The sequence below is a fragment of the Atta cephalotes genome (genome assembly GCF_000143395.1).
Source record: "Atta cephalotes unplaced genomic scaffold scaffold00007, whole genome shotgun sequence".
NCBI lineage: Eukaryota > Metazoa > Arthropoda > Insecta > Hymenoptera > Formicidae > Atta > Atta cephalotes.
This window is the reverse complement of record NW_012130071.1, coordinates 4694609-4703479: the sequence shown is the minus strand read 5'-3', so window position 1 is coordinate 4703479 and position 8871 is coordinate 4694609. Positions and strand designations below refer to the sequence as shown.

The following is an 8871-nucleotide window of genomic DNA, read 5'->3' as shown; positions in this document are numbered from 1 at the left end:
TATATATATATATATATATATATATATATATATATATATATATATATATATATATATATATATATATATATATATATTTATATATATATATAAAATATTTTTTCCCGGGCATTTAAGACTGATTGCTATAGTTTATGTTATTTTTAAATTTGTTTTATAATAATAAATTTCTTTATTATTAAAGATAAACAGTTTATCTCCTCAAAAAGTTTATCTCCTCTCTTTGCAACAACATAAACTTATATACTGACGTTAGGCCTCACAAATGTGGAGAGTGTGATAAAACGTTTAAAAATAAATGGAATTTGCGCGAAAATTCATAGAGATGAAAAACCGTTGCATCAGTGCGAATTTTGTGAAAAAACATTTACGTGAGTAAAATTATAGGAATTATTAAATAATTTCTTTACTTAAATTAATAGTTAACAAATGATAAATATATTTTGCAGTCAAATATGGAATCTATACAGAAACAAGAAAGTAACGCATTACAACAAACAATTGTTTGAAGAGTTCAAAATTTATCAGGATTTATATAATTATTTAGTCACGAAGCATTTTGACATCAATGGAAAAATCGTATAAATGTGAGACACGTTCAATTACATTTGCAAGTCTTTATCCTTAAATAGCATTCAAAAATACATACAGACGACAAATATTTGCGAGGGATATAAAATTATTGTTAGTATTTTTTCTAATTATATCTCATTTGATTGTGTTTTTACATTTCGGTAAAAATGTGCTGTGTTTAGGTTTGCGCCAAAGCCTTCAGTAGGAAATATCTCAGAGATAGACATTGTTTGATACATGGCGATAAAAACCTTATGATTGTTCGGTGAGTGGCAAGGATTACTCCACAAGATCATCATTTCTTGTACACATAAAAAATAAGATCATTCATGACATATAACATTTTAATTCATTAGCACCTTCACATTTGTCTTTCCATTTTTGATATATAATATATATTCATAATTATATTATAGATTATTATAATATATCACAACACATGTGATAGAAATTCTTTATTCTTTAGGGTCACACAAGTCATCACAAGTGACACACAGTGAAGGACTTTTATATTATTGTCACTCCAACTGACAACGAAATAGAGTACATTATAATTAATGAACAACTAATGACGAACTGATGAAAGAATAAAAATGTTACTTTTGTATGAGATGATATATGTATAGATGGGAGTTTTCCAGAAGATACAATTTTTTTTGGAGATACAATTGAACTGACATAGCCACTGACATAGTCTATTAAGCTGACATAGCCACTTCAGCACAATCGAATAAAAATTGCATAGAAATTTAGTGCTTTTTTGTTGCTAATTTGTTGTCCTATCTCGATTTTGTTGCTCCAGCCAATTCCGAAAAAACAATGACTGTGCTAGCATAAAAATAAAATTAGCATAGCCAATCAAAAAAAAAAATTTTTTAAATACGGCATATTCTTTTTGTGCTAATTTATTCTTAATTAGTTGCTCACTTACCGATATTGTTGCTTCATCGTTAACCCTCAAAAATCACCTCTAGCCATCCCGAGTCAATACATTAATTGTTAATACTCGAAATATCTCAACTGAATACGATTCTTAGATTTTGTTGTTTTTTGTTATAGAGCAAAAACATATTGAAAAAATGGTACTGTTAAACAATTATTTATAAATAATCAACTGCACCGACAGGTCAAAATCACACAGGGGTGATTTTGAAGATTTAGGAATGGAGCAACAAAATCGGATTCATCGGGAATCGCGAGCAACAAAAAAATCAGAGAACCGATCAGTCGAGATATTTTAAGAATTAACAATTTATAGGTGGTGTGCTGACTCTAGGTGCCTAGGGGTGATTTTGAAGATTTAGGAATGGAGCAACAAAATCGGATTCGTCGAGAATCGCGAGCAACAAAATCAAAGAACCGTAATCAATCGAGATATTTTAAGAATTAACAATTTATAAGTGGTGTACTGACTCGGAGTGGCTAAAGGTGATTTTCGAGGGTTGGGAATGGAGCAACAATATCGGGAAGTGAGCAACTAACAATCAGCAACAAATTAGTACAAAAAGAATAAGCCGTATTTTTAATTTTTTTTTTTTTGTAGTGGCTGTGCTAACTTTATTCTTATACTAGCACAGCCATTGTTTCTTCGGAATTGGCTGGAACAACAAAATCGGGAATAGCAACAAATTAGTAACAAAAAAGCACTAAATTTCTGTGCAACTTTTATTCGATTGTGCTGAAATGGCTGTGTCAGTTTAATAGACGTCATTAATGAATATGTGTAATATAGTCCCCAAAACATCATTTTCTTCTTATATATAGTTGTTTATGCTTGTCGCTCGTAATAATTACCATACAAACTATTGCTAGCGACATAACAAGAGAAACTATTGCTAGACATAAATAAATATGCATAAGAAATGCGTTTTAGGGACTATATTACACATATTCATTCATTCAGGAACTATTATATTATACATATTCATTAATGCGTTTTAAGGATGATTATATATAAATTTATATTGTAAGAAATCGATTTGAATAACGTTTTTATTCGAACATTGAAAATAACTCAATAGGAATCAAAACGTACGTTATATTTAATTATTATTTATTCTCACAGAAATATATACATTTAGAATAAACATCCAGCTTGGCTCGTAGTTCCTTTCAATTCAATTTATTATTTACTGTTTTAGTTAAATTAACGAGATATTGAATAATGATGACTTATAGGAAGGATTAAAGATAACTTAAACTGAGTGTAATGTGATATTAAAATTTAACAGTGTATGCACAGCAAATCCCACAATTCAAAATTAAGTTTATCCTAATCTATCACAACTTATCCATTTTAAGGCAACGGATGTATGTTATACATACATTTATCAACTAATTTTTAAATTGATTCATATATGCATTTAGATATATGTATATTAATAAATTTATTACATATCCGTTGCCTCAATAAAAATATTAATTCATCACTACCGATGAGCAACAGTGAAGTTAAATCTGCAACGTTGCTACGATGATTCTGTAACAAATAAATTAAAACAGAGAAAAGTAAAGAAATAATCATTTAATTTTAAAAAATAATTGCTATACGAACGCATGCAATTTGCAAAAAAATAATCATGCAATTTTGGAAATATAATTTTTGTAAGCATCGAATTTTTTGTACTCATTATTTAAGGCATTATTGAAGGCTGTCTCAAAATCTGCAAAATACTCATTGACGGCGACAATGACTTTCTCATTTGACGAGAATTTCTTTCCACCGAACCAAGTTTTTAAGTTTGGGAACAGAAAGAAGTCACACGGGGCTAAATCCGGAGAATAGGATGGATGAAGAATCAATTCATAGCCCAATTCGTAGTTTTGTCATTGCAACGGTCGACTTGTGAGACGGCGCGTTGTCTTGATAGAAGAGCACTTTTTTGCGCCAATCTCGCTTCAAATGACTACCAAATGTGAACTATGCGTCCTTTCTGGCTGAAATTTAGCTTGAAGGGATTCGAAGAGTGATCTTTCGAGATGTCGCGTCATCAAATAGATTGTAGCGCCATTTCATGGAAATTTACCAAACTTATCAAACGATCCACGTATATACTTACTTTAGAGAATATATAATTATTTTATAGAATTATTTGATAGAATAAATTATTTAAATAATTTTATTTAACAATGATTTAAAAATAATCATTCAATATCAAATTAAATGATTTAAAAACAAGCAAAAAAAAAGATTAATTTTATACAAGTAAAAAATAATATTTATCGCAAGGTTGCTCCACTGATGCCTGATGTCTCTTCCAGATCACCTCCTCCTCTCAGAATATGATTAACATTTCACACAGGAGACTCGCGTAAAACACTCGAATAATAAAATATAATCGCACGCGGACTATAACTTGAACGGCACTCCCGAAACGCGCGACGCGACGAACCGGCTGCGGTTCATTTTTAAATCGGCGGCGAGGGTATGTCAGCTTTCCCGTTGGATTTTTACACGAAGAGAATGATTTTATTAAATATCTAAAAATTTATCTAGATATATTATATTCAGATATATCCGAAAATTTTTAAATATTTGAGAAAAAATGTTCTTATCGTGTAAATATCTTCTACTGGATATTGAGCCCTCCACCACATCAAGGGAGGTCGTACCCATGAGAGGGAAGATAATCTGAAAAATATAGCTATTATCTATATTACTATGCAATCAGTTAATTTATAGAAATGAATATTATGTCTGCAATTCGTTATTGCAAAATAAAGTCAGAGCAGATAAAAAGGATGAAGCTTTTTACTTAGACATAAATGATTAGAGTTTAGAATGAAATAGGCTAGAGATTAATAAAAAAAGAAAAATGTTTCTTTTATTACCGATAAATAGTTACGGTTAATTTTTAAACGGATCTCCGTATAGGATCGAAAGGTGCTAAAAAAAAATTTATTAATTATTAAACCATTCATTGCAAAAACAGGAATTGCGATTTTTTTGCACGAGAATATTCATATTAACATTGCTTTTTATGACTCGTGTGTGATACCGTATAGACAAGTAGCCGTGTTGCGTGCCGCTTTTCTTCATATTTCTTTTGAAAAGTATAATCGCGAAAAATGCTAGATAATACGAAAATTTTATTTCATGAATATTCACATAATACGATTGCTAATATAATTAATTATTCATAACATAAAGCTTCGTATTATATTTAGCATTTTTTGCGATTACGTTTCAAAAGGGAGTATAAAGAAGAGTGGCACGCAACATGGCTACTTGTCTGTATGAGCTCGGTAAGACAATGACTCTACGGTAACTACACGAAAACATGATGCACCGATTCGTGCCACCCCGTACCAGTCCCACTTCAAGGTCACGCGCCGCTCGTCTAACTGTCGAAATATTACATGTATTATAAAATTAGTAAAATAATCTACTCCTTTTAATATTCTTCGATGAATATTACACGATGCTTTATTATACGATTTACGTTTTATTTTTTGAATTCGTTACGCATACAACTCATCTATATCTTAGGCCGATATTCATAGTGTCAGAACTTATATTCAAGACCGTCTTAAGTACAATTTTAAGAAGTCACGAATCGGAGGCCCGTATTAGTGTCTTAAAACTTTACTTAAGACAGTCTTGAAATAAAAACGGACTATAAATATCGCTCTTAGATATCTGTAACTTATATATCTCTGTAAATATATCTCTGTATAACGTGAATTCTATTTATATCCATTATTATATTTCGTCCGAAATGTTTTATAATTTAAAAAATGTTTTATAATTTAAAAAATGTTTGCATTTATATAATGAATATATGACTTATTATTCATCTTTATTTGAATGTAAATTATCTAAGAGACTAAAGATTGAGATATAACTCTTAGCACACACCTTAGTTTTGAGCAACATTACTATTTGAGCATCCTTATGTAATTAATCATCAATTCGCGTTCGTGAATATTTAATTTTCGTAGATTAATGTGCGACATCCTGAGCGATCGTATCACACGTTTGTCTCTCTTCCCGAGCGAATGCCGAAATGACATAGTGAATCACCGGGCCGCTCTTCTTTCGCTTTCGTCGTGCGATTCGTTCTCTTACTTTTCACCGAGTGCCGTTTAGATTATTGCGTATGAAAAATATTAACGGTTTATTCAATTATACGCATTTTGATAAACGGATATTGTCGTACATTTCGCGCTTTGCTTTGTAGCACCTCTAGCCCTTGTTAAATCATATAATATATAATTTGCGCGGTTCTTGTAATCAGTACTTGTGTTTGCGTGCGTGGAGCATGTTTGATATTCCAACATTAATCAAGTCTCAATTTTTATTATTCTTTTAAGTGATTCCTTAATAATTAAAGGTTGATAATATTCTATATATTCTTTATATATAAAGATATGCAAACTTTATTAATATTTCGGAACAATTTGCGCTAAATGTAGCTTTGGCTAAAAGTATTAAATATCTTGTCAATCATTATTTAATTCTTTCAGCTAAAAAATTTATTTGGCACTCCTCTTGCTATAAATTATTCTGTGTTTTAAAAATTCTTTAAACTTACGTGTCAATCATAACTCGGTAAAATAACTGTTACGACATATTTAAAGTCATAAATATATAATGAGTTTTAGAATCTTATTTAAAATATAAAATCGTAGGAATCGATAAAGAATTGATAAAGTATATATTTTAAATAAAAAAATAAAAGAATTATTTAATATTTATTATTTTAAATAACTTCATTTTTGACTTATTTTTTATTTAGGTATTTTAAATGAGTTTCTCGAATCTATTTTATATTTTTTAATTGTTTTAAATAAATATCAGTTATTTTACTGAATCATTGGCATTATACGTAAATTTAAAGAATTTTTTAAAACACAAAATAATTTACAGCAGTAGTCATAGTAATAGTGTCATAAATAAATTTTTTAGCTGAAAAAATTAAATAATGGTTGACAAGATTATAACAAGATATTTAATACTAATATTAATAAAGCTTGCATATCTTTATATATAAAGGATATAGAATATTATCAATCTCTAATTATTAAGGAATCACTTAAAAGAATAATAAAAATTGAGGTTTAATTAATGTTGGAATATCAAACATGCTCCACGCACGCAAACACAAGTACTGATTACAAGAACCGCGCAAATTATATATTATATGATTTAACAAGGGCTAGAGGTGCTACAAAGCAAAGCGCGAAATGTACGACAATATCCGTTTATCAAAATGCGTATAATTGAATAAACCGTTAATATTTTTCATACGCAATAATCTAAACGGCACTCGGTGAAAAGTAAGAGAACGAATCGCGCGACGAAAGCGAAAGAAGAGCGGCCCGGTGATTCACTATGTCACTTCGGCATTCGCTCGGGAAGAGAGACAAACGTGTGATACGATCGCTCAGGATGTCGCACATTAATCTACGAAAATTAAATATTCACGAACGCGAATTGATGATTAATTACATAAGGATGCTCAAATAGTAATGTTGCTCAAAACTAAGGTGTGTGCTAAGAGTTATATCTCAATCTTTAGTCTCTTAGATAATTTACATTCAAATAAAGATGAATAATAAATCATATATTCATTATATAAATGCAAACATTTTTTAAATTATAAACATTTTTTAAATTATAAAACATTTCGGACGAAATATAATAATGGATATAAATAGAATTCACGTTATACAGAGATATATTTACAGAGATATATAAGTTACAGATATCTAAGAGCGATATTTATAATCCGTTTTTATTTCAAGACTTAAGTAAAGTTTTAAGACACTAATACGGGCCTCCGATTCGTGACTTCTTAAAATTGTACTTAAGACGGTCTTGAATATAAGTTCTGACACTATGAATATCGGCCTAAGATATAGATGAGTTGTATGCGTAACGAATTCAAAAAATAAAACGTAAATCGTATAATAAAGCATCGTGTAATATTCATCGAAGAATATTAAAAAGAGTAGATTATTTTACTAATTTTGTAATACGCGTAATATTTCGACAGTTAGACGAGCGACGCACGACTTTGAAGTGAGGCTGGCATAGAGTAGCACGAAGCGGCGCGTCATGTTTACGCGTAGTGACCGTACAGTTATTGTCTTACCGAAGCTCGTGCAGGCAAGTAGCCGTATTGCATCGTTCTTCTTTATATTCCCTTTTGAAACGTAATCGCAAAAAATGCTAAATCTAATACGAAGCTTTATGAATAATTAATTATACTAGCAATCGTATTATGTGAATATTCATGAAATAAAACTTTTGTATTATATCTAGCATTTTTCGCGATTACACTTTTCAAAAGAAATGTGAAGAAGAGCGGCACGCGACACGGCTACTTGTTTACTACGGCTACGAACGGTATCACACACGAGTCATAAAAAGCAATGTTAATATGAATACTCTCGTGCAAAAAAAATCGCAATTCCTGTTTTTACAATGAATGGTTTAATAATTAATAAATTTTTTTTAGCACCTTTCAATCCTATACGGAGATCCGTTTAAAAATTAACCGTAACTATTTATCGGTAATAAAAGAAACATTTTTTTTTTGTATTAATCTCTAGCCTATTTCATTCTAGACTCTAATCATTTATATCTAAATAAAAGCTTCATCTCTTTTATCTGCTCTGGCTTTATTTCGCAATAACGAATTGCAGACATAATATTCGTTTCTAAAAATTAACCGATTGAATAGTAATATAGATAATAGCTATATATTTTTCAGATTATTTTCTCTTTCACGGGTACGACCTCCCTTGATGTGATGGAGAGTTCAATACCCAGTAGAAGATATTTACACGATAAGAACGTTTTTTCCTCAAGTATTTAAAAATTTTCAGATATATCTGAATATAATATATCTAGATTTTTAGAATATATCTAAATTTTTAAATATTTAGTAAAATCATTCTCTTCGTGTAAAAATCCAACGGAGAAGCTAATATACCTTCGCCTTTGATTTAAAAATGAACGAACCGCAGCCAGTTCGTCGCGTCGCGCGTTTCGGGAATGCCGTTCAAGTTATCGGACTCAAGTTATAGTCCGCGCGCGATTATATTTTATTATTCGCAAGTGTTTTACGCGAGTGTCCTGTGCGAGATGTTAATCATATTCTGAGAGGAGGAGGAGATCTGGAAGAGATATCAGGCACCGGTGAAGCAATCTTACAATAAATATTATTTTTTACTTGTGTAAAATTAATCTTTTTTTGCTTGTTTTTAAATGTCATTTAATTTGGCATTGATTTAAAAATGATTATTTTTAAATCATTGTTAAATAAAATTATTAATAATTTTATATTCTAT

General features: G+C 30.0%; 1 protein-coding gene across 1 annotated transcript in view; it reads left to right on the top strand.

The window, feature by feature from the left end:
- LOC105627001 (probable chitinase 2) overlaps positions 1-8871 on the top strand; it is a 26434-nt gene that overhangs the window by 9592 nt on the left and 7971 nt on the right. The window lies entirely within an intron of this gene.